The sequence below is a fragment of the Chenopodium album genome, chromosome 4 (genome assembly GCF_948465745.1).
Source record: "Chenopodium album chromosome 4, dcCheAlbu1.1, whole genome shotgun sequence".
NCBI classification, from domain to species: Eukaryota; Viridiplantae; Streptophyta; class Magnoliopsida; order Caryophyllales; family Amaranthaceae; genus Chenopodium; species Chenopodium album.
In genome coordinates, this window is record NC_137837.1 from 9424147 (window position 1) to 9447579 (window position 23433).

The 23433-nt window shown below is 31.6% G+C and overlaps 1 pseudogene across 1 annotated transcript; it reads left to right on the forward strand.

Annotated features, from left to right (window-relative positions):
* Nucleotides 1-1385: 1385 nt before the first annotated feature.
* Nucleotides 1386-6011, forward strand: LOC145626626 (uncharacterized; annotated as a pseudogene). Its single transcript, XR_014111040.1, has 7 exons — nucleotides 1386-1708; nucleotides 2647-2865; nucleotides 3063-3157; nucleotides 3333-3479; nucleotides 3665-3691; nucleotides 3803-3898; nucleotides 4194-6011. The product of XR_014111040.1 is annotated as an uncharacterized LOC145626626 (transcript).
* The last annotated feature ends 17422 nt before the right edge of the window (nucleotides 6012-23433 follow it).

The following is a 23433-nucleotide window of genomic DNA, read 5'->3' on the forward strand; positions in this document are numbered from 1 at the left end:
ACTTTGAGCGGTTGGTTTGTGTAAATGTTGTTTTTGCGGGAAAATGTAACTGGCGGGAATTCTTTTTTTTTTTTTTTTTTTTAATTAAAAAATTAATTAATGATGTTGGGATATTTGATTAAGGACATACGTGGATGGGTAGATTGCCATACGTGTGGAGCTTACTCACTAGTTTTCATATCACACATCACCTTTTGCCTTCTTCGATGTTACTTATGTAATGTATGTTGTGTTTTAATTAAGGAAGTTCTAGTTTATTAGAGTATCCAACAATTTAACCAACAACAAACAACAATCATAAGAGTTCATCTATAAAGGAAATCATTGAGAAAAATGTCACCGGATTATAGAGTTCGATCTAGCAGTTTTAACTCACATATTATAGCAGTAAACAACAATCACACTATTGAAGATGAAACCTTAATGTCCCAGACAGATAGTCAAAGTTGGACCAAATCGGATCACAAATGAGTTCTATCAAAAGTCATTTTAGGACTGCTCACTGTAAAACGTGAAGTAGATGCACTTAAAATACCCTATGTGTTTCTCTTTTTATCTCACCAATTTTTAATTCATCTAAATCTCACTCTATTGTCTACAAGTGAGCCAGCAATGACTTTTTGTTGCCCATCCAATTTCACGGCAAAAGACATCCCAAAAGTTAAAGTAAATAAAGTACATTTGGTTATAGGGTATGTTCTCTTTAAATTATTTTCAGTTCAGTTTAGTTCAGTTCTTAATTTCATTCTCTCATAAAATATTCAGTTCAGCTTCAACAAGTTCAATTCAATTTTTAATTTCCTTCTCTCATAAAATGTTCAGTCAATCATAACAGGCTCTAAGTATACTATTTGCCCCAAAAAGTCACCAATAGAATGGGCTTCTCTATGTAAGAAATGACCCATAACCCAACACACATAAAAAAAGAAAACGAAAACAGTATACCGTCTCCACTTCCCATTGATCCTACGAGTAACACACCTGTTCTCTTCATCTTAATTTCGGTTCAGTTCATTTTCCAATTTCCTTCTCTCATAAACAATTCAATTCAGTTCAGTACAGTAAATCAAAACAGACCCTTAGAGTTTTACACAATTACACTGTATTATTTGCATGCAAACTAACAATGTACAAGAGTAAAAAGGTTAATATAATGAGATTAGTAGAGTCAGGGTCTGTTCTCTTCACCTTATTTTCAGTTCAGCTCCAATAAGTTCAATTCAATAAGTTCAATTCAGCTCAGTTTTCCTTCTCTCATAAAATACTCAGTTCAGTTCAATTAAGTTTAGCTTCAATAAGTTCGGTGCAGCTTAGTTCACTAAATCAAAATAGGCCCTATAAATGGTTATACACAAAATTAAAAATAGACTTGAAACAAATATGGTTAAAATCTGTTAGAACCAGAACTAGTCCTTCATGGTTTATCCACAATGAAGTCGTCTACACCCCGAAATCCCTTAGAATCCCCAATGGCCTAAACAAACAATCGAAACTAAACGAATGAATAAGATTCACAATCACAATGTCATGTACACTAATAAACTTCAAAATAACATGTGGCCTCAGAGGAAGTTCACATGTTCGAAAGCAAGTTTTGGAAAAACTCGACAATGAATTAGCCAAAGGCGATGAAAGAGCCGCTCTTTCTCTTGTCAAGCAGTCCCTTACTCAACCTGGTGCCCTCCGTTGCTTCGGCGCTGCTCGCCAGGTTCTTCTTTTTCTCTCTCTAATTCAATTTTATGACTTTTATTATACTATTTCATCATACCCCTTTTCATATGAATTCAATTCAGTATTACCCTTTTGTAAATTATGCTATTTCTTTTATTGGGTATTCTCTAAATTTTGATTTTTATATGAATTTTTACAGAATTGATTTCCGGTGAAGATGTTGATTATTTCATTTAATTAAGCTTCATTTTTGGTATCATTTTGTAAGTAGAATGATCTGATTGGTTTATGAGATTGATATGCAAAACAAATTATGTGACCCTATATTTTACAACTATGATTGTATATATGTGTTAGTTGTACTAAGTATAATTTTAAAAGATTGAATTCTGTCCATTAAAAAAAGGGATTGTATTTTCAATCATCTTGGTGTATATATAAAGTTTTTACTTGATTTCTATAAAGTGAACATCTTTGAGGTGATTAGGTGAATTGGATGGAGCTGCTCTACATGATTAACTAAAGATGAAATTGCAAAACATTTGTGTTTCCAATTTGGCCTCAGACTTTGCAGGTTGAATTCCTGATAATAAAATATATAGATGAAGATTAATGATAGATTTTAATGTTCCATCAACATAGAGTTTGTTAGTTTGGTTTGATTTTGTCTGATGGGTGTAATTGAGATATGTATTGGATACGTGCATTAGTTTCAAAGTTTTGAGCATGTGAATCTTTTTGCCGAGCTTCAGTAACCCGTGTGGCCTATGTCCGACTCTTGACATGATACATTGGACAAGGGTGTGAGGGTTTGAAGCATGGAACAATGAATTTGATCAATGTTATGGACTGCTTTCTGGACATTAGGACTTGTTTGGATCCCTACACATACATGATCATTGTCTCAAAGTCAAGATGTTGTGGATTTGGACTTTAGTATTGTGTTATTAAGTGGAAGTGTGATGTGCAGTGCAGGTGCCTCAGAGACTCTATACTTTGGATGAATTGAAGCTGAATGGAATTGAAGCTGCTTCTCTCTTATCACCTGTGGATACGACTCTTGGTTCAATTGAAAGGAACCTGCAGATTGCTGCTGTTTTAGGTGGTGTTGCTGCTTGGAACGCCTTTGAACTTAACCCCCAGCAACTCTTTTACATCTCTTTGGGATTGTTATTCTTCTGGACATTGGACTTGGTAACCATTTTTTTTTTTTTTTTTTTTTTTTTTTTTTTTTTTTGTCAAACTTGAGAATTTTATTTCTTATATTAATGGAATAATGGTAGAGGCTCCTGAAAAGATTATTCTTGGACTGAGTCACTGTATTAAGTTTTTGTGCTTAGAGAAATGCTTTGAATCATTTAAACGATGTGCTAATCTGTGGCTTCTAACAGATTTCTTTTGGTGGAGGAATTGCCGGTTTGGCTCTTGATACAATTGGTCATACACTCATACCATCAGTCAAAAGTACCACAACCGGGTTATTCAAGTAAGTACATAGATTATTATCTCGTTTCCTGGAGCTAATATGTATAGTCTTATTGGATACATTATCTTTTAGATGTATATATATGGTAGATGTTTCCTTATAGGATGGCATTTTGCTTCATACATTAAGTGTTTGCTATCCCTGAGCTGACCAGAAGATCAATTTTCAACTGCAGCATGAAGCTGGGCACTTTTTAATCGCCTATTTGCTCGGCATCCTTCCAAAGAGTTATACTCTTTCGAGTTTAGAAGCTTTGAGCAAAGAAGGGTCTCTCAATGTTCAAGCAGGAACAAATTTTGTTGACTTTGAGTTCGTCGAAGAAGTAAGTTATTCTCTATGACCTGTTGAGTTCTCTTTCCTTTAACACTCCCTCTGGACTATCATGTCTTATCTTGTCCAACTTGCTTATGCTTTGGTGCATTTGAAGGTCTTTTCCTTGCTTATTTGCGATGAGCTTTGTTTGCTTGAATGTGAAATTCTGAATCAATTTGTGACTGTAATTTGCAGACCAACGCAGGGAAAATGTCATCTACGGTATGATCTCTTCTTGGTGCAAGCTTTTATGAGGCTCCCTTTTCTGGAGAAACCTCATGTTAATTAACAAGAAACTTTTAATGATCATGACAGTATTATGTCTTTGATTAGATGCTGAACAGATTCTCATGTATAGCATTGGCTGGTGTAGCAACAGAGTACTTATTATACGGATATGCTGAAGGAGGTTTAGCTGATATTAACAAGGTTCATCCTACTTATCTATCTGGCCATTACATTGATTTAATCATCATGTCTTAGATTCTAAGTTGTTCCTCGATTGCCCTTAAAAGCCTTCCCCCCCCCCCCCCCCCCCCCCCTTAGTGTAAAATAACTATTATGCATCTGTCATTCCTTCACGAACACAGTAAAATTCTGTTAGCCTACATTAAACTGGTCTTGTTAGCCTAAATCAAAGTAACTCATAAACCTTGATTTCATTGTGCTATTGGGTTTCATATCTGTATTTTCCTAATATTTGAATTGTTTTTCCTTATCAAAGTTGGATGGCTTGCTCAAGAGCTTGGGGTTCACACAGAAGAAAGCGGATTCACAGCTGAGGTGGGCAGTCTTGAATACTATCCTTCTCTTACGCCGCCATGAAGAAGCTCGAGCAAAACTTGCTGATGCCATGTCTATGGGGATGTCTGTTGGCTCTTGCATCAATGTTATTGAGGAAGCTGTTGATGATGAAGACTTGGCACAAAATCTGTGACTTTGTGCATACTTTGTGGCTTTAAGATTTGGCATACACTTGGAAATTGCGGGTTGCATGCAGTTACATTAGCAGTCTTCATGCCCAGCAAATTCTTTCCTGTGAATTGTGATGGTATTTTCATTAAAACTTATCATATGATATATTTTCCTCTCTAACATATAAAAAGAAAATTGTTGTCATCAAAAAGCATACACGCTTTCTTCATTTTCTCTTCCCCTCGTCATTGATGATTCAATCTTATTTGGTAGTTAGTTCATGTTTCATCACTTACTCTCCTTGATACATGATAGAACTCTTGCCATGTCTCTCATTTTATATATTCATATTTTCCATTGATTATTTTGCATCCGAAATTGGATTTTTGTTGTTAAAGCTATTTGGATTCAATGGTGAGATCAAGGGCTCAAGTAATTTCAATGATAATTATGATTGCTGCTACAATTTGCAATGGTGATCGTGGTGCTCTTGAACTCGAGACAGAGGTAATAATCTATAATTTTATAGGTGAGGGAATTGACCTTACTTTACACTGCAAATCCGGGGATGTTGATCTTGGAGAAAAAGTGGTTCATTTTACAGAGTCATGGTGTTTTACATTTTCTACGAATATATGGAGAAAAACATTTTTCAATTGTAGTTTCAAGTGGGCAGATGAGGAAACTAAGTGGTTTAATATATATTTTAACGATAGAGATGTGAGGGTTTGTGGGATGCATTGCCCGTGGTATATTTTACCTACTGGCCCTTGCCTATTTGCACGCGTTGTTTATATATGTTACCCTTGGAATACTCTTAATTTTCCGTCTTCTTTAGGACCCTCATCGATGTAATTTCAAGGGTGACCTATTGGCTATTAGGAGCAAGATTAATAAGTGTATTTGATCTGATCTATTTAGTTGGTAGTTGGTTCATGTTTCATTAACCTTCTCAAGTTCAGTACTCCTTAATATATATTGACCTAATACGACGTCCATCATTTGTTTAATATATCTTCATGTTTCCATTGATTTCTTTCTTTCCATTTTTTTTTAAAAAAAATACTTAGATTCAATGAAGACATTAAGGGCTCAAGTATTGACCCTAATTTTGATAAGTTTTACTGCATCGACTTGCAATGGTGATGGCAATGCTTTTGATCCCAAGATACATGTAACAATCTTCAACTATATAGGTGAGGGAAAGGATCTTACTTTACACTGCAAATCGAGTGACGATGATCTTGGTGAGCAAGTGATTGGATACAAGGAGGCATGGGAATTTTCTTTTTACGTTAATTTTTGGGGAACAACCTTGTTCTATTGTAGTTTCAAATGGGGAGACGAGGAAGTTAAATGGGTCGATATATATGTTTTCGCAAGAGATTTTGAAGTGTGTGAGACGGTATGTACGTGGTACATTCTTCCTATTATACCTTGCTTAGCTGCAGGCGATACTTTTAGATGTTACCCTTGGAGTACTTATAGTTCTTTGCTTTCTTTAGGTCCCTCGTCCATGTAATTTCAAGATGATTTCTTGGAAATAATTTTAGGAGTAAGCTATTAATAAATACGAAGTACTAGGAAGTGTAATTGATCAACTTTTGGAAAGAAATGGATTGATGGTATTGCCAAAAAGGTGGCCAATGGATTATTTTCAGAATGAATTATTAAGTATAGTGGAATATGATGTTAATCTTTATAGTCTATACTAGTCGATCTTTTACATCATAGACCCTCATGAACATGAAAAAGTACAATTGTATAACGAGCCAGCCCAATTTTATCAACGAGATAACCAAAAAATGCAAATTAAGTGTGATTTGTAAATACGTTTACTTTATCTGTCAACATAACGATTTCTTAATAAAATTTATAAGTGTGGGACCAACAATAATTATTGAAAAATTGTTGATATTATCATGTAATTGCTACTTGATTTACATTCTAAGTTTATCTAGGTGATAAATTTGTTACGGTGCTCTCGGATTGCCCACAAGAGTCCTCCTTCCCTAATGTCACCCTGATCGAGGATGTTATTGATAATGAAAACTTAGCATGGTACAAAATCTGTTACTTATGCTTAATTTGTGGCACTAAACTTAGGCATATGCTAGGAAATTGTGGATTATGCATACGTTTATATAACCCTAGGCAGCCTTCATGGTATTTTCTTTAGAATTAAAACCATCCATATCAAACAAAACTTTAGTTAAGAAAAAAAACATGCATGCTTTTTAATTTTTTTTTTTCTTTTCCCATCATTGATTCATTGATGTGATGATTCAATCATTTTTTGGTAGTTGGTTCATGTTTCATAAACCTTAACTTCCCAACATGAGTACTCTCCTTAAAATGAAGTATTTGATTCAATCGTTTTCCTTCATGTTTCCATTATATTGATTTCTTTACTTCCACAATCATATTTATTCATTCTACTAAAAAAACACTTGGATTCAATGGTGAGACCTAGGGCTCAAGTATTCTCTTTATTTGCAACGATTTTCGTTGCATCAACTTGCAACGGTGCTCATGATGAATTTTATTTCAAAACAGTTGTAACAATCTTTAATTATATACGTTTAGGAGGCCAAGGAGTTGACCTTACTATACACTGCAAATCTAGAGATGATGATCTTGGTGAGCAAGTGCTTCATTATCAAGATGCATGGCATTTTGAATTTTATACTAATTTTTGGGGAACAACGTTGTTCTATTGTAGTTTTAAATGGAAAGATGCGGAAGTTAGATGGTTTGATATATACGTAAATGAAAGAGATGCTGAAGTATGTGGGTTGGTTTGTTGGTGGTACATTTTTCCAAATCGACCTTGTGTAGTTACACCTGGTGCTTTAACTTGTTACGCATGGAAAGGTTATGATTCTCCACTTTCTATAGGTCCCTCGTCAATGTAATGTTAACATGGCAACTCTTTATGAATAAGATATACAAATAAGTAATAAATATATTTCATCTCTATGCAAAAGTCATTGTAAAAGATGTGAATTAATGATAAAAGGAGGACAATCATTCCAAATTTTAATGCAATAATTGTTATTTTTCTCTTCTTGATACATGGTTTATACAGAACGTGCTTAAATTATTCCTACCCCCATTCGTTATATCAAAATTATTGTAACTATATATTTTGGTGTCAAAACTCAAAAGGTAATTTGGTGACCTGAAATTATGGTATTGTACGCGATGTACCGTATTGTCTTATTGTTCTTCCTTCCAATTTTCCTTAAGCAAAGATAAATTAGATGTTATAATAAACATTAGTAACTTATCAATACAAGAGATAAAATCACTTTTACTATCTAATTTAAGTAAGCATTTTTGAACCTGAACTCAAGTATTTCAATTTTTGAACAACCACATATATTACCATAAGATTTATATGAAAAATATATCACAATTATCATATTTAGCACTTGCGGGTGGCATACATTTACGTTATGCAGCCTTCGTCCTGTGGAAGTTAAAAGATGTTACATTTTGGGAAAATATTTCTTTTTGTATTTTTCTCATATATTTTCCCCAATCATAATATTTGACCACATCAATTATATAGACAATATAAAAATCTAATCCTAATTCCTAATATTCCCAAAAATATGTTAAAACTTCTTACATCTATCACAACAGATCACAATTCACAATAATATCTCATATGATATTAACATAATATCACATCAACCATTCATTCCTATATCAATAAAAGGCAATCATATACATACGATTATATATTTTCCTCCCATCCAATATATTAAAGATAAATTAAGAAGACATGGTTTTTTTATTCTCTCTCCCCATCATTAATATGAAGAATCAATCATCTTTGGTAGTTGGTTCATGCATGTTTCATAAACCTTAGCTTCCAACATGACTTCTTTAATATATAGACCTCACTTTTATTTATTTCATTCATATTTCCATTGATTTTTTTGCTTCCAAAATTATATACACTTAAATAATGGTGAAAGCAAGAGCCCAAGTATTATTCTCCTTAATTACTCTACTTGTTTTAATTGCATCAACTTGCAATGGCGTCCATACACATGTAACCATCTTTAATTATCTAGGCGAGGGAATCGAACTTACTTTACACTGCAAATCTGAGGACGATGATCTTGGTGAGCAAGTGCTTAATTATCAAGAAGCATGGCAATTTTCATTTCGTAGTGATTGGTGGGGAAGAACGTTGTACTATTGTAGCTTCAAATGGACAAACGAGGAAGTTAAGTGGTTCGATATATATGTTGGTGATAGAGATGCACAAGTATGTGGGTTTGTTTGTTGGTGGTATATCTATTCAAATTGGCCTTGTCTAGTTAGACCTGATTATTTTAAATGTTACCCTTGGAAAAATGATAGTCGTTCTCCACTTTCTTTAGGTCCTTAGATGGTCGATTTAGTTTTAAGGCCTTTTTAATTCATCGACAACTATTTTAGGAGTAACCGTAATAATAAAATTAAATAAATGGATTTGAGTATTTATTGATTTGTGATATCAAGACAGTTATAACATCTTTGATTATTTGAGTGAGTGAATAATTTAGTGATGATTGATTTTGGTGAGAAAGTGTTTCATTTTCCAGGTCCATGGTCTATTTTTTTATTTCAAGGTAATTTTGGAGAACAGTATTGTTCTATTGTAATTTTAAATGGGAATACGAGAATGTTTTTAATATACGAATTGAAGTACATGTTTTTGGACAATGAAGTTTGTGGGTCGATTGATTTGTTGCTGTTACATTTTTTCAACTAGACCTCGCTTAGCTAGTTACACACTTACACCTAATGATTTAACATTTTAATTACATACTCTTGGAGAGGTTATAGTTCTCCATTTTCTATAGGTTCTTCATCGATGTAGTTTTTACTTGACAATTGTACGTTTTAGAATATTTTTAATTTGATAAATAATAAATGTATGTATATTAATTTGAATTCTAGTTATTTGAAGGAAAACTATAATGAATGTCTAGTCAAATTATGTTATTAATTCTTATTGCATTGGTACATTAGGTATTTTTTTCCCTTTTATTACTAATAAGCTTATTAGTAGGTTGCTCATGTTTCATAAACCTTTAACTGAACCAACATGAGTACTTACGTCTCTACCTATTATATACACCTCCCTTCTTTTTTTATTTTCAAATTTCCTTTGATTTCTTCTTCTAAATTCATGTTTATTTTAGCAAAAAAATATAATACATACTTCGATTTAATGGTTAATTTAAGGGCTCAAGTATTTTCTTTAATCACCACGATTTTCGTTACATCGTCTACTTGCAATTATATAGGTCAGGGAATGGACCTAACGGTACACTGCAAATCAAAGGACGATGATACTTGGCGAGCAAGTAATTCATTATCAAGATTCATGGTATTTTTCGTTTCGTAGAAATATATGGGGAACGACGTTGTTCTATTGTAGTTTCTACTGGGAATTATAGGGAACTAGGTGGTTTTGATATATATGTTGATGAAAGAGATGGTCATGTATGTGGGTTTGTTTGTTATTGGTACATTTTTACAAGTGAACCTTGCCTACTTGAACCTAATTTCTATGAATGCTTTGATTGGAATGATGATCGATTATCTCCCCTCTCTTTAGGTCCTTCATCGATGTAGCTTTAACTTGGCTATTGTTTTAGTAATAAGCTTAATAAATTATAAATGTAATTGATTCGGGGTTGTTTAATACATTTCTTCTTCAAAAAAAAAAATAATATAATAAAAATTCAAGTATCCAACTATGTACAATAATATTTTGTAATGCAAGAGCATACATTATGCATTCATACTACATTCTGATTGATTTTGAAAGTATGTTTAACATTTAAACAAATGGGGTATAACTTATGTTACTCACTCCGTGTTTTTTTAAGTGTTACAGTTTGACCGGCACATATTTTTAGATAATTTAATTGACTTAAATAAAATAAAATAAGAGGTAAGTGGGGTAGTTGGAGTATTAAAAAAATTGTAAAAGAAAGATAGTGGGGTGATGAATAGTTTATTGAAAATTAATTAATGTGAGAGGAAAAATATAATAAAAAAAGTAGTAGTGGTTTTGGGTGGGGGCCGTGAAAAAAGAGAGATATAATATTTTAATGTAGTTTTTTGCCAAAAAAAGGAAGTATAACACTTAAAAAAACACGGCCAGAAATGAAAAGTGTAATACTTAAAAAAAACACGAAGAGAGTATTACTAATCTAAGTCCTATTGGTTGCGCGACGTTTTTCCCCTCTTTATACTAAGTTTAAGTAGATGGATTTTTTTTATTTAAAAAAATAAATAAATAAAAAATAAATAAATAAATAAAAGGTGATGGAGATAAGGCTAGTTGTGAGAAATTAATATTGGTCTGGTAAGCTTGAGAGGTTGTTATATACACTTGGGTGTATCACACCGTACATCACCCATAAGTATTTATTCTCATTTTGATGATTGTTTCCATTTTATCATCAATAAAAAAGTAACCTTAGGTTAGTTAGATGTACAATACACAAAAGTGTATATAACAAATTCTAGGAAAACTTAATTACATTCATGACATGATAACACAACTATTTACAGTGATACAGGTGTTGAAGCTAGTACAATCTCTAATAACTTAATTATGATTGTATAATTAAAGATAATATCAAATATACTTGCATGATATTAATAATAATGTTATGATTATATACCATAAAAGTTGATATATCTAGGGATATAATATCTCTAATAGTTGATTCATATTTCATAAACCTTAATACTTTAACAATATATGTTTGTTTATGAAAATAAAAGGAGAGGTATAGGGATTATGGGGATGGAATCTTGTGTTTGTTTTTAGGGATCAGGATCAGGATCAGAAAGCTGAGTGGTATATGACAAGGATTAAAGCCCCTCCTCTCTCCTTAGCCCGGCATGTTCTCATTTACAGAATTGAGCTGAACTGAACTTAATATTTTATGAAAGAAGGAAATTAGAAACTAAATTTAGCTGAAGTGAAAATTAGCTAAAGAGGACAGGCCCTTAGGAGGGCTTTTTTTTTTTAAAAAAAAAAAAAAAGAATACTTAGGAGGGTTAGTATAATTAAGGAGAAAGAAAGGTTAAGAATTTATTATGAAAAAGATATATTAATTACCGATAATTAAAAAAAAAAAAAAAAAAAAAAAAAAAAAAAAAGAAAGAAAAGAAAAGAGAGAAGGATATATATTTAGTAAGGGTTCATTAGTAAGGGCTTATTTGGTTCACTTTAATTTTTCTTATTTGATCTGGTCTGGTCTGATCTGGTCTTGTCTGATCTTATCTTATCTGATACTCCCTCCGTTTTTAAATACTTGCTCCATTTCTCTTGGACACGCATGCCAATGCTAATCTTTGATCATTAATATCTTTAATTATCAATAAGTATAAATTCTAACAATTGAAAATTAATAATCTATTCAATGAGATGATTCCGACAAGTACCCACAAGACTATATTTTTTCTTATGTATAAATCACAAACATTAGTCAAAGTAGGACAAATGAATAGTGCAAAAAATAGAAATGGAGCAAGTATTTAAAAACGGAGGGAGTATGATCTTATATGAATGTCAAATTTGACCAAAGTTTGACCTTAAATATACAATGATCTATAGGGAAAAAATATATCAAGTGGGGTCTTTTTAGATTCGTAATAATGTGTTTTTTTTTTAAAAAAAAAAAACCACGAAGCAATATATTAATTAATCAAGGGATAAAACGTCCGACAAAATGTACGGATTAACCTCACATGGGCAATGGTTAATCCACACTTGCTCCACACCGAAAGGAATAATTTTAGCTAGGTGACGTGCAACAAAATTGTCATCCCTTTTTACATGATTCCAAATAACAAGATCAAAAGAAGAGGTAATAGAGAGAATGTCTTCCAACAAGGAGTCCAACTCGGTCAAGTGTATAGTTGCTTTCGAAAGCCTGGAGATGAGGGAAAGATTATCTGATTCAAATATCAGCTTCTTGTAACCAAAGCTTCGAGCAAGCCTCGCAGCAAGTAGTAACGCTTTGCCTTTAGCCACGATCGGGTCCCAGTAGCTGCGTACCCTTCGTGTGGCAGAGAACAGCACCACACCTTCCGAATTCCTCGCCACAACACCTGCACCTGCCAGCCAATGTCGCTCAAGGATGCATCACAATTTACCTTCACAAAGTCAGAGCTGAGGGAGGGGCCTTCCAAATCTTGGAGCTGCGATGAACAGGAGGTCTGCAAATTCCCCCACAGACCTTCGATGAATACGCGAGAATATTTATATGTGTATTTTATTTATATGTGATTTTCATAATTTTTTTCATTACAAAAGTAAAAATATTTAACGATAAAATACTGCACATAAAACGATGATCTGATCTGAACATATTTTTTCTGAAATAAGTAAAAATAAGGTGAACTAAACATGACCTAAGTTGGTTAATTATCCTTTTCTTATCCATGACTTAAGTATAACAATTTAACAGCTAAAACATAACATTTTATTTTGTCCTTATTATCATATCCTTAATTGCATATCTTATCCTTCCTTTTTTATCCTTCTTTTCTGTATCCCTCATATTAAATGTTATGTAAACTTCACCAACATGATTACTTTATATATAGACCTAGTATTTTTTTTATGTTAATATTGATTTCTTTGCATCTAAAATCGTATTTGTTTTAGCAAACAAAAGAAAAAACACTTGGATAAAATGGTCAGTTCAAAAGCTCAAATATTTTTCTTAATTGCAACATTTTTTGTTGCATCAACTTGCAATGGAAATCCAATATTTGAAGGCCCCCCTTCAACAGTAACAATCTTTAATTATATAGGCAATGGAATTGATCTAACTTTACATTGCAAATCTGGTGACGATGATCTTGGGGAGCAAGTAATTCATTATAAAGATGCATGGTATTTTACATTTCATAGAAATATTTGGGGAACAACGTTGTATTATTGTAGTTTCAAATGGGAAAATGAAGGGGTTAAATGGTTTGATATATATGTTGATGAAAGAGATGCTAGGGTATGTGGATTTGCTTGTTGGTGGTACATTTATAATAACGAGCCTTGCCTACTTAGGGATAAATTTAAGGATTGCTTCCCTTGGAAAAGTGATAAAGCTCTTCTTTCTTTAAGCCCCTCATCGATGTAGATGTAGTTTTAACATGGCTATTGTTTTGGCCTAGGGGCTAAATATCATATTGGGATTTTGGGACCTACATTATTTTTGATGTAAGCATGGAGCGTTTCTTATTTTACTTTATTTGAATGAAAGAATAATATTTCTTATATACTTCGGTCGTTTCTTTTTAGTTGACATATTTATCAATGCACATATATATTATACCGTTAATATCTTAAATTACCATAAAGCAAGAATTATAGATATAAATGAGAATGAAAAATTGGAATCTTTGAATAAAATCCTAAGTCTCTAACTCTTTAAACATAACAAGTTATGCTTCAAAAAATAGATTTAATAAAATTCTCATGGGTCAGCGGATATCCACCACCCATCACACAAGTCGGCCCATTACTAAACTCGAAGACTTGTTAATTTTCTTGGGTCGGGTATCCGGCCCATTAATTTTGAAAAAAAAAAAAAAAAACCCAACTAAATTAAGTCAGGTCAACGGGTTGGTTATATATATATATACTTTAATTGCAACAGCTTGACTTGTATACTATTCACATATCTCACTTAGACTAGTTTTGGGAATTTATAGATTAGGAAAAATATAGCAATATGGGTTTTGTTATACTCATCCCGATTTATACTTTCATAAGACTCCCTCCGTCCTCGATTGATAGTCACTTATGCCATTTTTGGGCATCCAAAATGTTAGTCACATTTGCTTTTTTCAAGTACCATTAATATTATTTTTTTACCAAAAATTCCCTAACATTTGCAAAAATATTTGTGCAAATTTAACTTTCCAATTAAATTTTACTTTCCCATGTATTTTAATAACTATGGCCATGTTTGGTAAATGGCTTTTTGGTTAGCTTTTGGCTTTTGGCTTTTTTATAAGGTCAAACAGCCAAAAATGTGTTTGGTAATTGGCTTTTTAGCCAGTGAAAAAGCTGGCTTTTAAGCCAAAATGAAAAAGCTGCTTTGAGTAGCTTTTTTGTTAGCTTTTGGCTTGTTGGCCCACAAATTATCTAATAAACAGCCAACTACCAACAATTAACTTACCAAACACATTTATAAACAGCCAGCTTTAACAGCCAATTTCAAAAGCCATTATAAACAGCCAAACATACCAGCTGGTCAAACAAGCCAAGTGAACCAGCCAACAGCCAACCGCCAACAGCCACTTGCCAAACAAGGCCTCTATCTCTCTACTTTTTTTTTGCATACCCAATGTAAATTTACTTTTTCAATGTTCTTTATTTAATTCTCCTTAATTCCCGTGATTTTCTTCAAAAGCGACTATTAATCGAAGACGGAGGGAGTATCACATTTTTATAATTTTACACATTGGTAACTAAAGATATTAACGATTGAAATAACAAAGTGACAAGCGTGAAAAAGAAAATGTTGCAAGTATGATTAAAATTTAGAACGTATGATTAAAAAAATTAGAACACATTTAAAATTTTGAACATATAAGTTAAAATCTAGAACAAATAATTTAAGATTTGAAACATGTGAAAAATAATTTAACACTATAACTTGTTTTGGTAAAAACAATGTGAAACAAAGAAGATCCTTGGTCTAATGGGTTGAAGACAAGGCTCGGTCCAAGAGTCTTTGGGTCGAGGATATCCTACATAGTGAAACATAATAACTGATCTCGGGGGTTGTACAAGGAACGCCCCTTTCGATGCCTAACTCAGTCTTTTTTAATATAAAGTGAGAGTATTAAATGCTATGCAAGAATGTAATTTTTTTTAAAGGTAAGAAGAAATAAACATTAGGAAGCCTTCCTTACGAGGGGAATTCCTAATGTGATGCAAGAATGTAAATGCTTGAGATTAATATTGGATACCTGAAAATCATATAATATGAACTATTATACCAATGGGTAGTAAATAATATAATGCCCTTAGGACACATGTCCAATCCTGAGCACGTGGGCTCTTTTGGTGGATTTAGCATGACCTTTGGACTGATTTAGGCCATGTTCTTTAGAGCTGCGTGCTCTGCTCTGTTCTGCTCTACTGAAATCTGCTCAGCTATGTTCTGCTAAAATCTACTATGCAGTGTGTGGAAGTCATGCTCTGCTCTGTCCTACTCTGCCTACGGCTCAAAAGAACTGGATCTTACTTACATTGGACATGGACTTAAGCTTGTTGGACTTGATGACCTAATTGAGAAATAAGGCTTAAATGGATAGTCAGTATTTTGGCACCCAACATAACTCATTCAAGATTTAAAACTTCTTTATAAAAATTTAATTAATTAAAGTACATGAGTAGATGGTGATAAAGCTAGTTTGTTGTGAGAAATAAAATGTTGACATGACTATTTATAGTGTTACAGGTGTTCAATGAACCTAATACAATCTTTATGATTCACTAAAGATACAAATGAATTATATAGCTTTTTATTATAATTGCAAAAGATAATACTCCCTCCGTCCTAAAAAGAACGACCTATTTGGCCAAAATTTTGTCCCCAAAAGAATGACCCATTTGCATTAAAACACCACCAATTTGCAACAATATTTGTGCAAAATTAGCTTCCCCATATAAAAATTTCATTTTCCATGTTATTTTATTACTTTTTCTCTCTATTTTTTTACAAACCCCATGTAAATTTATCTTTTCAATATATTTTTACTTCTTTTTACTTAACTTCCTTAATACCCGCGTAATCAACCCAAATGGGTCGTTCTTTTTGGGACGGAGGGAGTATCAAAGATACTTGCCTGATAATTATGTATAATATGATTATATACCAAAAGACTAATTCTTAAATAAACCTGGTCCACAATAAAGTTATTGTGGACCAAATTTATCACGTGATTACTTCCTCCTTACTACCAGTTTCTTACAAACAAATTAATACAACCATTTATTTCCTTTTCTTTCTCTCGTCAAAAGCGCACCTCACCCTTTCTCTCTCTTCTAAGCCCTCACACTTTCTCTCTCTTCCAAGCTTCATTTCTTCCATTTTCTCACTCTTCAAAATTGCTTCAATTCTTCTTGTATGGCTAGAACTCGAGGTGGTGGCATGTTTAACCGGAGAAGAGGCTTCGTTCTTCGGCTATAAAAGTAGATCAACCACTACTTTCAGGTATAATCGATTTTTGATTTTGCTCTTCGTTCTTCATTCTTCGTTTTTTGATTTCTGCAATTTTGAGCAATTAATTGTTGTTTTTGAGCAATTACTTGTTGTTTTTGAGCGATTATTTGAGCGATTAATTGTTGTTTTTGAGCGATTACTTGTTGTTTTTGAGCGATTATTTGAGCGATTAATTGTTATTTTTGAGCGATTAATAGTTGTTGTTTTTGAGCGATTAATTTTGAGCAATTTTGAGCAATCACCGGTATTCTACTCTATTCTTTAATTTCAACTTTGATTATTCTATAAATCATCATCAATTTTGATTAATTATTTGATTTTGTGGAATTGTTAGTATATTGTAATCTGTTGAACTATATATGAGGATGAAATTGTACTGATCGGTTGATTTTTGGTATTGGATTTTAGAGAGTTGGAGTTTTGGGGATTTTAGCAAAATGCGCTTGTTATAAGGGATGATGAAATGATGTGAACTTGATTAATATGCATTTTAAGATTCTTCTATGCTAATTGCATATTTTCAATCATGCTCTTTAATTACATTTGCTATTATATTACTCTATGTCTTCGTTGCGCTTTAAGAATCGAGTTTTTGTTGGCTGGCTTTGGGAGCTATTGTTAAGTGATGAATTGTCACTTGCCTCCTCACCAAATTGTCTCTTGAGTACCATCACTACAACCAGATTAACTAGAGAAAAATCAATAGCAGGGTACTAATTAAAATCTGCTAATAGTTGCATGTTTTATAGAGTACGAGGCAATAATCAACCCCTATGAAAGCCCGTAGAAGCTTCACTCAAATACAAAAGTTTCATGTATACTAAAAGTAGAGCAAAATTATTATCATTTATATAAAACTAATATATATGCCTCTGTAAAGTCTTTACTAAAGATACACATGCTTGATACTACAATAAAGAAAACGGGAAGCCCAAGATCGACAATCCATCATGGAAATTTTAGCTTACATTGTTCTCATTCATAGGCATAATAATTTCATGACTGAATTATAAGCCAATTATGCATATAGGTGATGAATTCTTCATATAAAATCTTGTGATGTAGCAACTCTTTTTAATCAAAGTGTTTATTTACTCCTTAGTTATAATAGAGCAACTATGATTCCAAAAAGAATTACTATGTATATGAATAAGGTTGTTTAGTTTATTTAAGGGTCACGATGCATATTAGATGACCATTATGCAAATAATAAGGTGAGGTCTATATGCTCCCTTTGTTTTAAGAACTTGAACTTCTATAGGGGTTAGGTTTGAAAATTGTCAGGCAGAGTTATCTAGTTAATACTTTCAATTTAAAGAATATGGTCATTCACCCTAAACAGTTTGACAATAATTAATGTTGTCTATGACTAAGATACTTTGTTTTAAGGGTGTCACAGACTCATGGTCATTCTTATGTTATTGTCGACAAGATGTTCTTTTATTTCAATATTTTGTTAAGCTACCAAGGGACAGATAGAAGGATTGTCCATGTATATATAAATATAGGCTATTAGCTCAAAGGGTAGAGCAATGTACAATAATGTACATGGTGTGGGTTCAAGTCCCACATAGCCTATGCTACAACAATCCTTGTGTGTTGCTATCATTGATGAGTTGTGTTTTGGTCATTGTATGTAGTAGCTTGTTAGCATCAAAGTGCATAAATAACTATTTAACTTGCATTGTTATCCTATATTGTATTATAATGAAGATAACATATGATGATAAGATACTCAAATTCTATTAATAAAGCTGCCTTTTCACATAATACAACCAATAGCCTATGTAGGATTTGAACCTACATCTACTGTGAAATTACACAGTGCTCGACCATTTGAGCTAATAGGCATAACAACACATTAGTTATAATAAAAAGGGTAGCACCAAACATTTAAGCATTGTCAATCCATTCTATCAATTGTTATCTCCATGCTGAGCCAATATATGCTTTGAAGAGTCTGAACAAAGGGAATAGATGAAGATTGAAACTTTGAAAGTAGTCTAAGAGCATAATATTATCATAAATATTGAATTATATGCTAAAAAGGTATTTATATGACAAAAAAAAGGTCACTATGTATTAAAAAGGGTAACTCTGATATGGTAATTTAATGCAGCTAAGGGTGATTATGCTTTTTAAAACGGTAAGTATAACAAATAAAAGAGTTACTATATTTTAAGAAGGGTGACTTTATGAGATGAAAGGGTCACTATATAGTGTTACACAAAGACAACTATATCATTAATAGGGCTAGTATTCCAAATAAAAGGTTACTATATCAAAATAAAGGACTATATGTTAATTAATGGTGAAAAACTGACAATATAGGGCTACTCAAATAAACATTACTATTTAGAAATAAAGATCACTATATTATAAAAAAAAAAGGTTACTATTCCAAATTTTATATATCTCAAAATTAAAGTTACTATGTCAATCATAAAAGACACTATATCATAATAATTAGTATTTAAAAGATTTAAGCGTTTCATTTTCTTGATTTTTTATCTGTTGATCACAGGAAACCTTGTTACAAGCAAAGGTGAACAAGAAAGCTTTAACAACAAAAAGTCGCCTTTGGTGTAGTAGAGCAAGCTACCAATTATATTTCACACGGCAACAAGCTTCGAGAAGGAGGCTTTGGGTCTCTGTTTATAAGGTATTAGAATACTATACTAATCTACCTGCTTTATCACTTGTGTTTTTTTTTTTGAAAAGGAACTATACTATCACTAAAGGTAACTATATTACTTAAAACTGGATTTGCATGTCATCTCCAACTACAGTAACCCTATATAATTTTCAATTGACATAAATTACATACAATTGGTTACAAATAATACGAAATAATACCTAAATGCCTAATTTAATTTTCCGAACAAACAATTGCAATTGCATAATCGCTTAATTTGCACAATTTGATCAAAATCAAATACAAATAGATGATCAGATTTTTATAATTCTTACCTTCATAGTTGCTTACAATTTGAGCTTCATCGTTCAGATCGAAATTGATGACATTAATATCGAAGTTTTCTACAGTGTCCTACATATTTCGATTTAGATCAATTTCGATTGATTGTATAGAAGAATTTGTCATGAATTTTGCAGAAATTGATTGATGATGGAGAAATTATAAACCCTAGAATTGATTAGAGGGAGAGAGAAAAAAAATTCGAGCTCTGAGATGAAGTTGTTAATGGCGTTGATGATGAAGTAGCAGGAAAGAGATTTCAACGCTTTCTTTTGTTTGGGGTTTTACGGGATTAAGGGTTAGTGGGCTGGGAGTGTGTTTTGCTGCTTGGTGGGTTTGGCACGTGACATTTCTGGTCCACAATAAGTTTATTGTGGACCAGGTCCACCCAAGAACTTTTGATACCAAAAATCAATATATCAAGAGATATAGTAGTAATATCTCTTAATATTATCTCTAATAGGTTGGTTCATGTTTCATAATCCTTAATACTTTTATAATATATGTTTGTTTATGGGGAAGGGATATTAGAAATAATCCTACGTTTGTTTTTAGGGATAAAGATTAGCGTAGAGGGTTGAGAGGGATATGACAAGGATTTAGGGCCTGTTCTGTTCCGTTGAAATTCAGTTCAGTTCAGTTCAGTTCAGTTCAGTTCAGTTCAGTTCAGTTCAGTTCAGTTCAGTTCAGTTCAGTTCAGCTCAGCTCTTAATTTATGTCTAATGATATTGCTAATGATATAAAGCCAAATTTCATTCTTTTAAGATCTTATTACAACGACAACAACAACAAAAATAATAATAATAAATAGTATATAAAAATAATAATAATAATAATAATAATAATAATAATAATAATAATAATAATAATAATAATAATAATAATAATAATAATAATAACAATAATAATAATAATAACAATAATAATTGAAATAATAATAATAATACTAACAATAATAATCAATAAATAATAATAATCATCAATAAATAATAATAATAATAACAATAATAATAATAATAATAATAATAATAATAATAATAATAATCAATAAATAATAATAATAATTATCAATAATTAATAATAATAATAATAACAATAATAATATTGATACAATTCATTGTTCAAATGGTTCTATTTTTTCGAAACATATTTCTAATGTTAATCTCATTGAGAAAATTAGAGGTTTCAAGTTTTTAATATATTTTCCATACATTTTATAATATATTTTCCATACATTTTATAATTATAATTATATAGTATATTTTTCGTAAATATTTTAATATGTACATTTGTATATACACATATGTATAGTAATAAATATCAATAAATAATCAATAAATAATCAAAGATCACTAATCCGTAGTTAAAAATCACTAATTAATAAGTTCAGTTCAGTTCAGTTCAGTTCAGCTCGGTTCAGTTCAGTTCAGTTCAGTTCAGCTCGGTTCAGTTCAGTTCAGTTCAGTTTAGTTCAGTTCAGCTGAGTTCAGTCAATCGGAACAGACCCTTAGTAAGGTTAATTAGTAACTTTGTTACATACCCTTTTCGTAATCTCTTATCCCTGACTTAACTATACCAAATATAGTATAATAATTTTACTATAAAAAGTTACATTTTATTTTGTCCTTATCCTATCCAATAATAATTGCATATCTCGTTATACCTTTTTAACCTTTTTTTATCTGTCTCTAATCTCATATCAAATGCTCCTAAGCTTTTCCAACATGAGTACTCAATATATAAACCTCACCTTGTTTTCATGTTCCTATTGAATTCTTGTATCTAAAATCATATTTATTTTAGTAAAAAAAAAAAACACAATGGTCAAGATCAATTCAAAAACTCAAATGTTGTTCTTAATTGCAACAATTTTTGTTGCATCAACTTGCAATGGAAATCCAATTTTTAAAGAGCCCACAACAACGGTATCCATCTTTAATTATATAGGCAATGGAATTGATCTAACTTTACATTGCAAATCCGGTGACGATGATCTTGGTGAGCAAGTGATTCATTATCAAGATTCATGGCATTTTTCATTTCATAGAAACATTTGGGGAACAACTTTGTACTATTGTAGTTTTAGTTGGGAAAATGTGGGAATTAAGTGGTTTGATATATATGTTGATGAAAGAGATCTTAGGGTTTGTGGGTTTGTTTGTTGGTGGTACATTTATAGTAATGAACCTTGCCTACTTAGGGATAAAATTCAGGAATGTTACCCTTGGAATAATGATAAAGCTGTTCTTTCTTTAAGTCCCTCATCGATGTAGTTTTAATATGGCAAGGGATTAAATGTCATGTTGGGGACCTACATTATTTTTAATGTAAGCGTGGAGTATTTCTTATTACTTTGAATGAAATAATATTTCTTATATATATAGTACGAGTACTAAGTTGTCTTAATATTGCGATTATAGCCATAATAAATTAGGTCGTTCTATGAAGTACTCGTATTACATTAGAAGAATCATTAGACAATTCAACTTTCTTTATTAATTGGAATATGATACTTTCTGGGTTTATATAATCATACGTTTCCATGGACGTAGCCTTTAAGGAGCATATCATACATAGTGAACAAATATCTCGTAACGACATCTAATAATAATAGGTTACTCAAATTTTCTTTGGTGTTTAGAGAGCCACAAGATCAATGGGTGATGAGAATATCGATCACAGGTTCTTGGAATCGAGAGGGGAGCTGTAATCACTTGAGTTATCCACCACTCTCTCTAAACACATGTTTGTGACATAATTAATTCTTAGTCGTATAATTGTCTTTTCTTTTGTGTCAAATTGCCAATGTAACATAATGCAATTATTTAAAAGGAAATTAAAGATATCAAGAGATATGATATCTCTTGCATTCATGGGCGGATCTAGGGGGGGTTCATTGAACCCCCAGATTTTTTGAAAAAAAAATTATAAGTTCTGATTTTTTTTTTTTTTAAATAAAGAAAAAAATAAGGTTAAAACAAATTTTTGTGAAGTAAATAAACAAATATGTAACTCTGACACATTGGTAAGGGAGTGACTAATAGAGTAGTGAGGCTCCTCTTGATAGTCAAATGAATTTAGAAGTTAATGAGTTTATTTAGTGGGTTTAATCATGGCATTATACTTTTAGTTTTTTAGCTTATTATTTGTTGTTTGTTAGCCTACATATATGGCTTTTGTATTTGGTGAATTAAGCATGAAGAAATATTATTGAGTTCTTTATTTTACTTGCTTCATACTTATCTAATATTATTATTGTTTTTATCCTTTAGTATGTATTTGTTTCAACAGTCCTCTTATTCCTCTACTCCTCTTAATTCTTAAATCTTTATTTATTTGTAAATTAGTGATAATTAGATTAATTATTGATTTAATTAATTAGTTTTCATATATTGTTGACGTACAAATTGAATTTAGAAACTTAGAATTTAAAATTTTTACTTGGTCTTTTAATTGATAATTAGAAAAAATTTACATTGTCAAATTTGTGTTTATTAGGGACTTGAGATTTTTGTTTTTCGTGTAATATAGATTTTTTGCAATATAATTATAGATTTATCATTTATAGAAGTAGTAATGTTTTAGCACGCTTTCAAAGTATAAAACTCGAAGAATGCTTTTGTAGGTTATTTATTTATTTATTATTTTGTAACCGTTTAATCCATCCATTTGTAATAAAAAATTTGAACTTATATATTGAATATTTAATTAATATATGAGCGTCGTTTGTTTTTTAAGATTCCGAACCCACAGTTCGGAATTCCTGGATACGCCACTGCTTGCATTATTGGCATCATAAT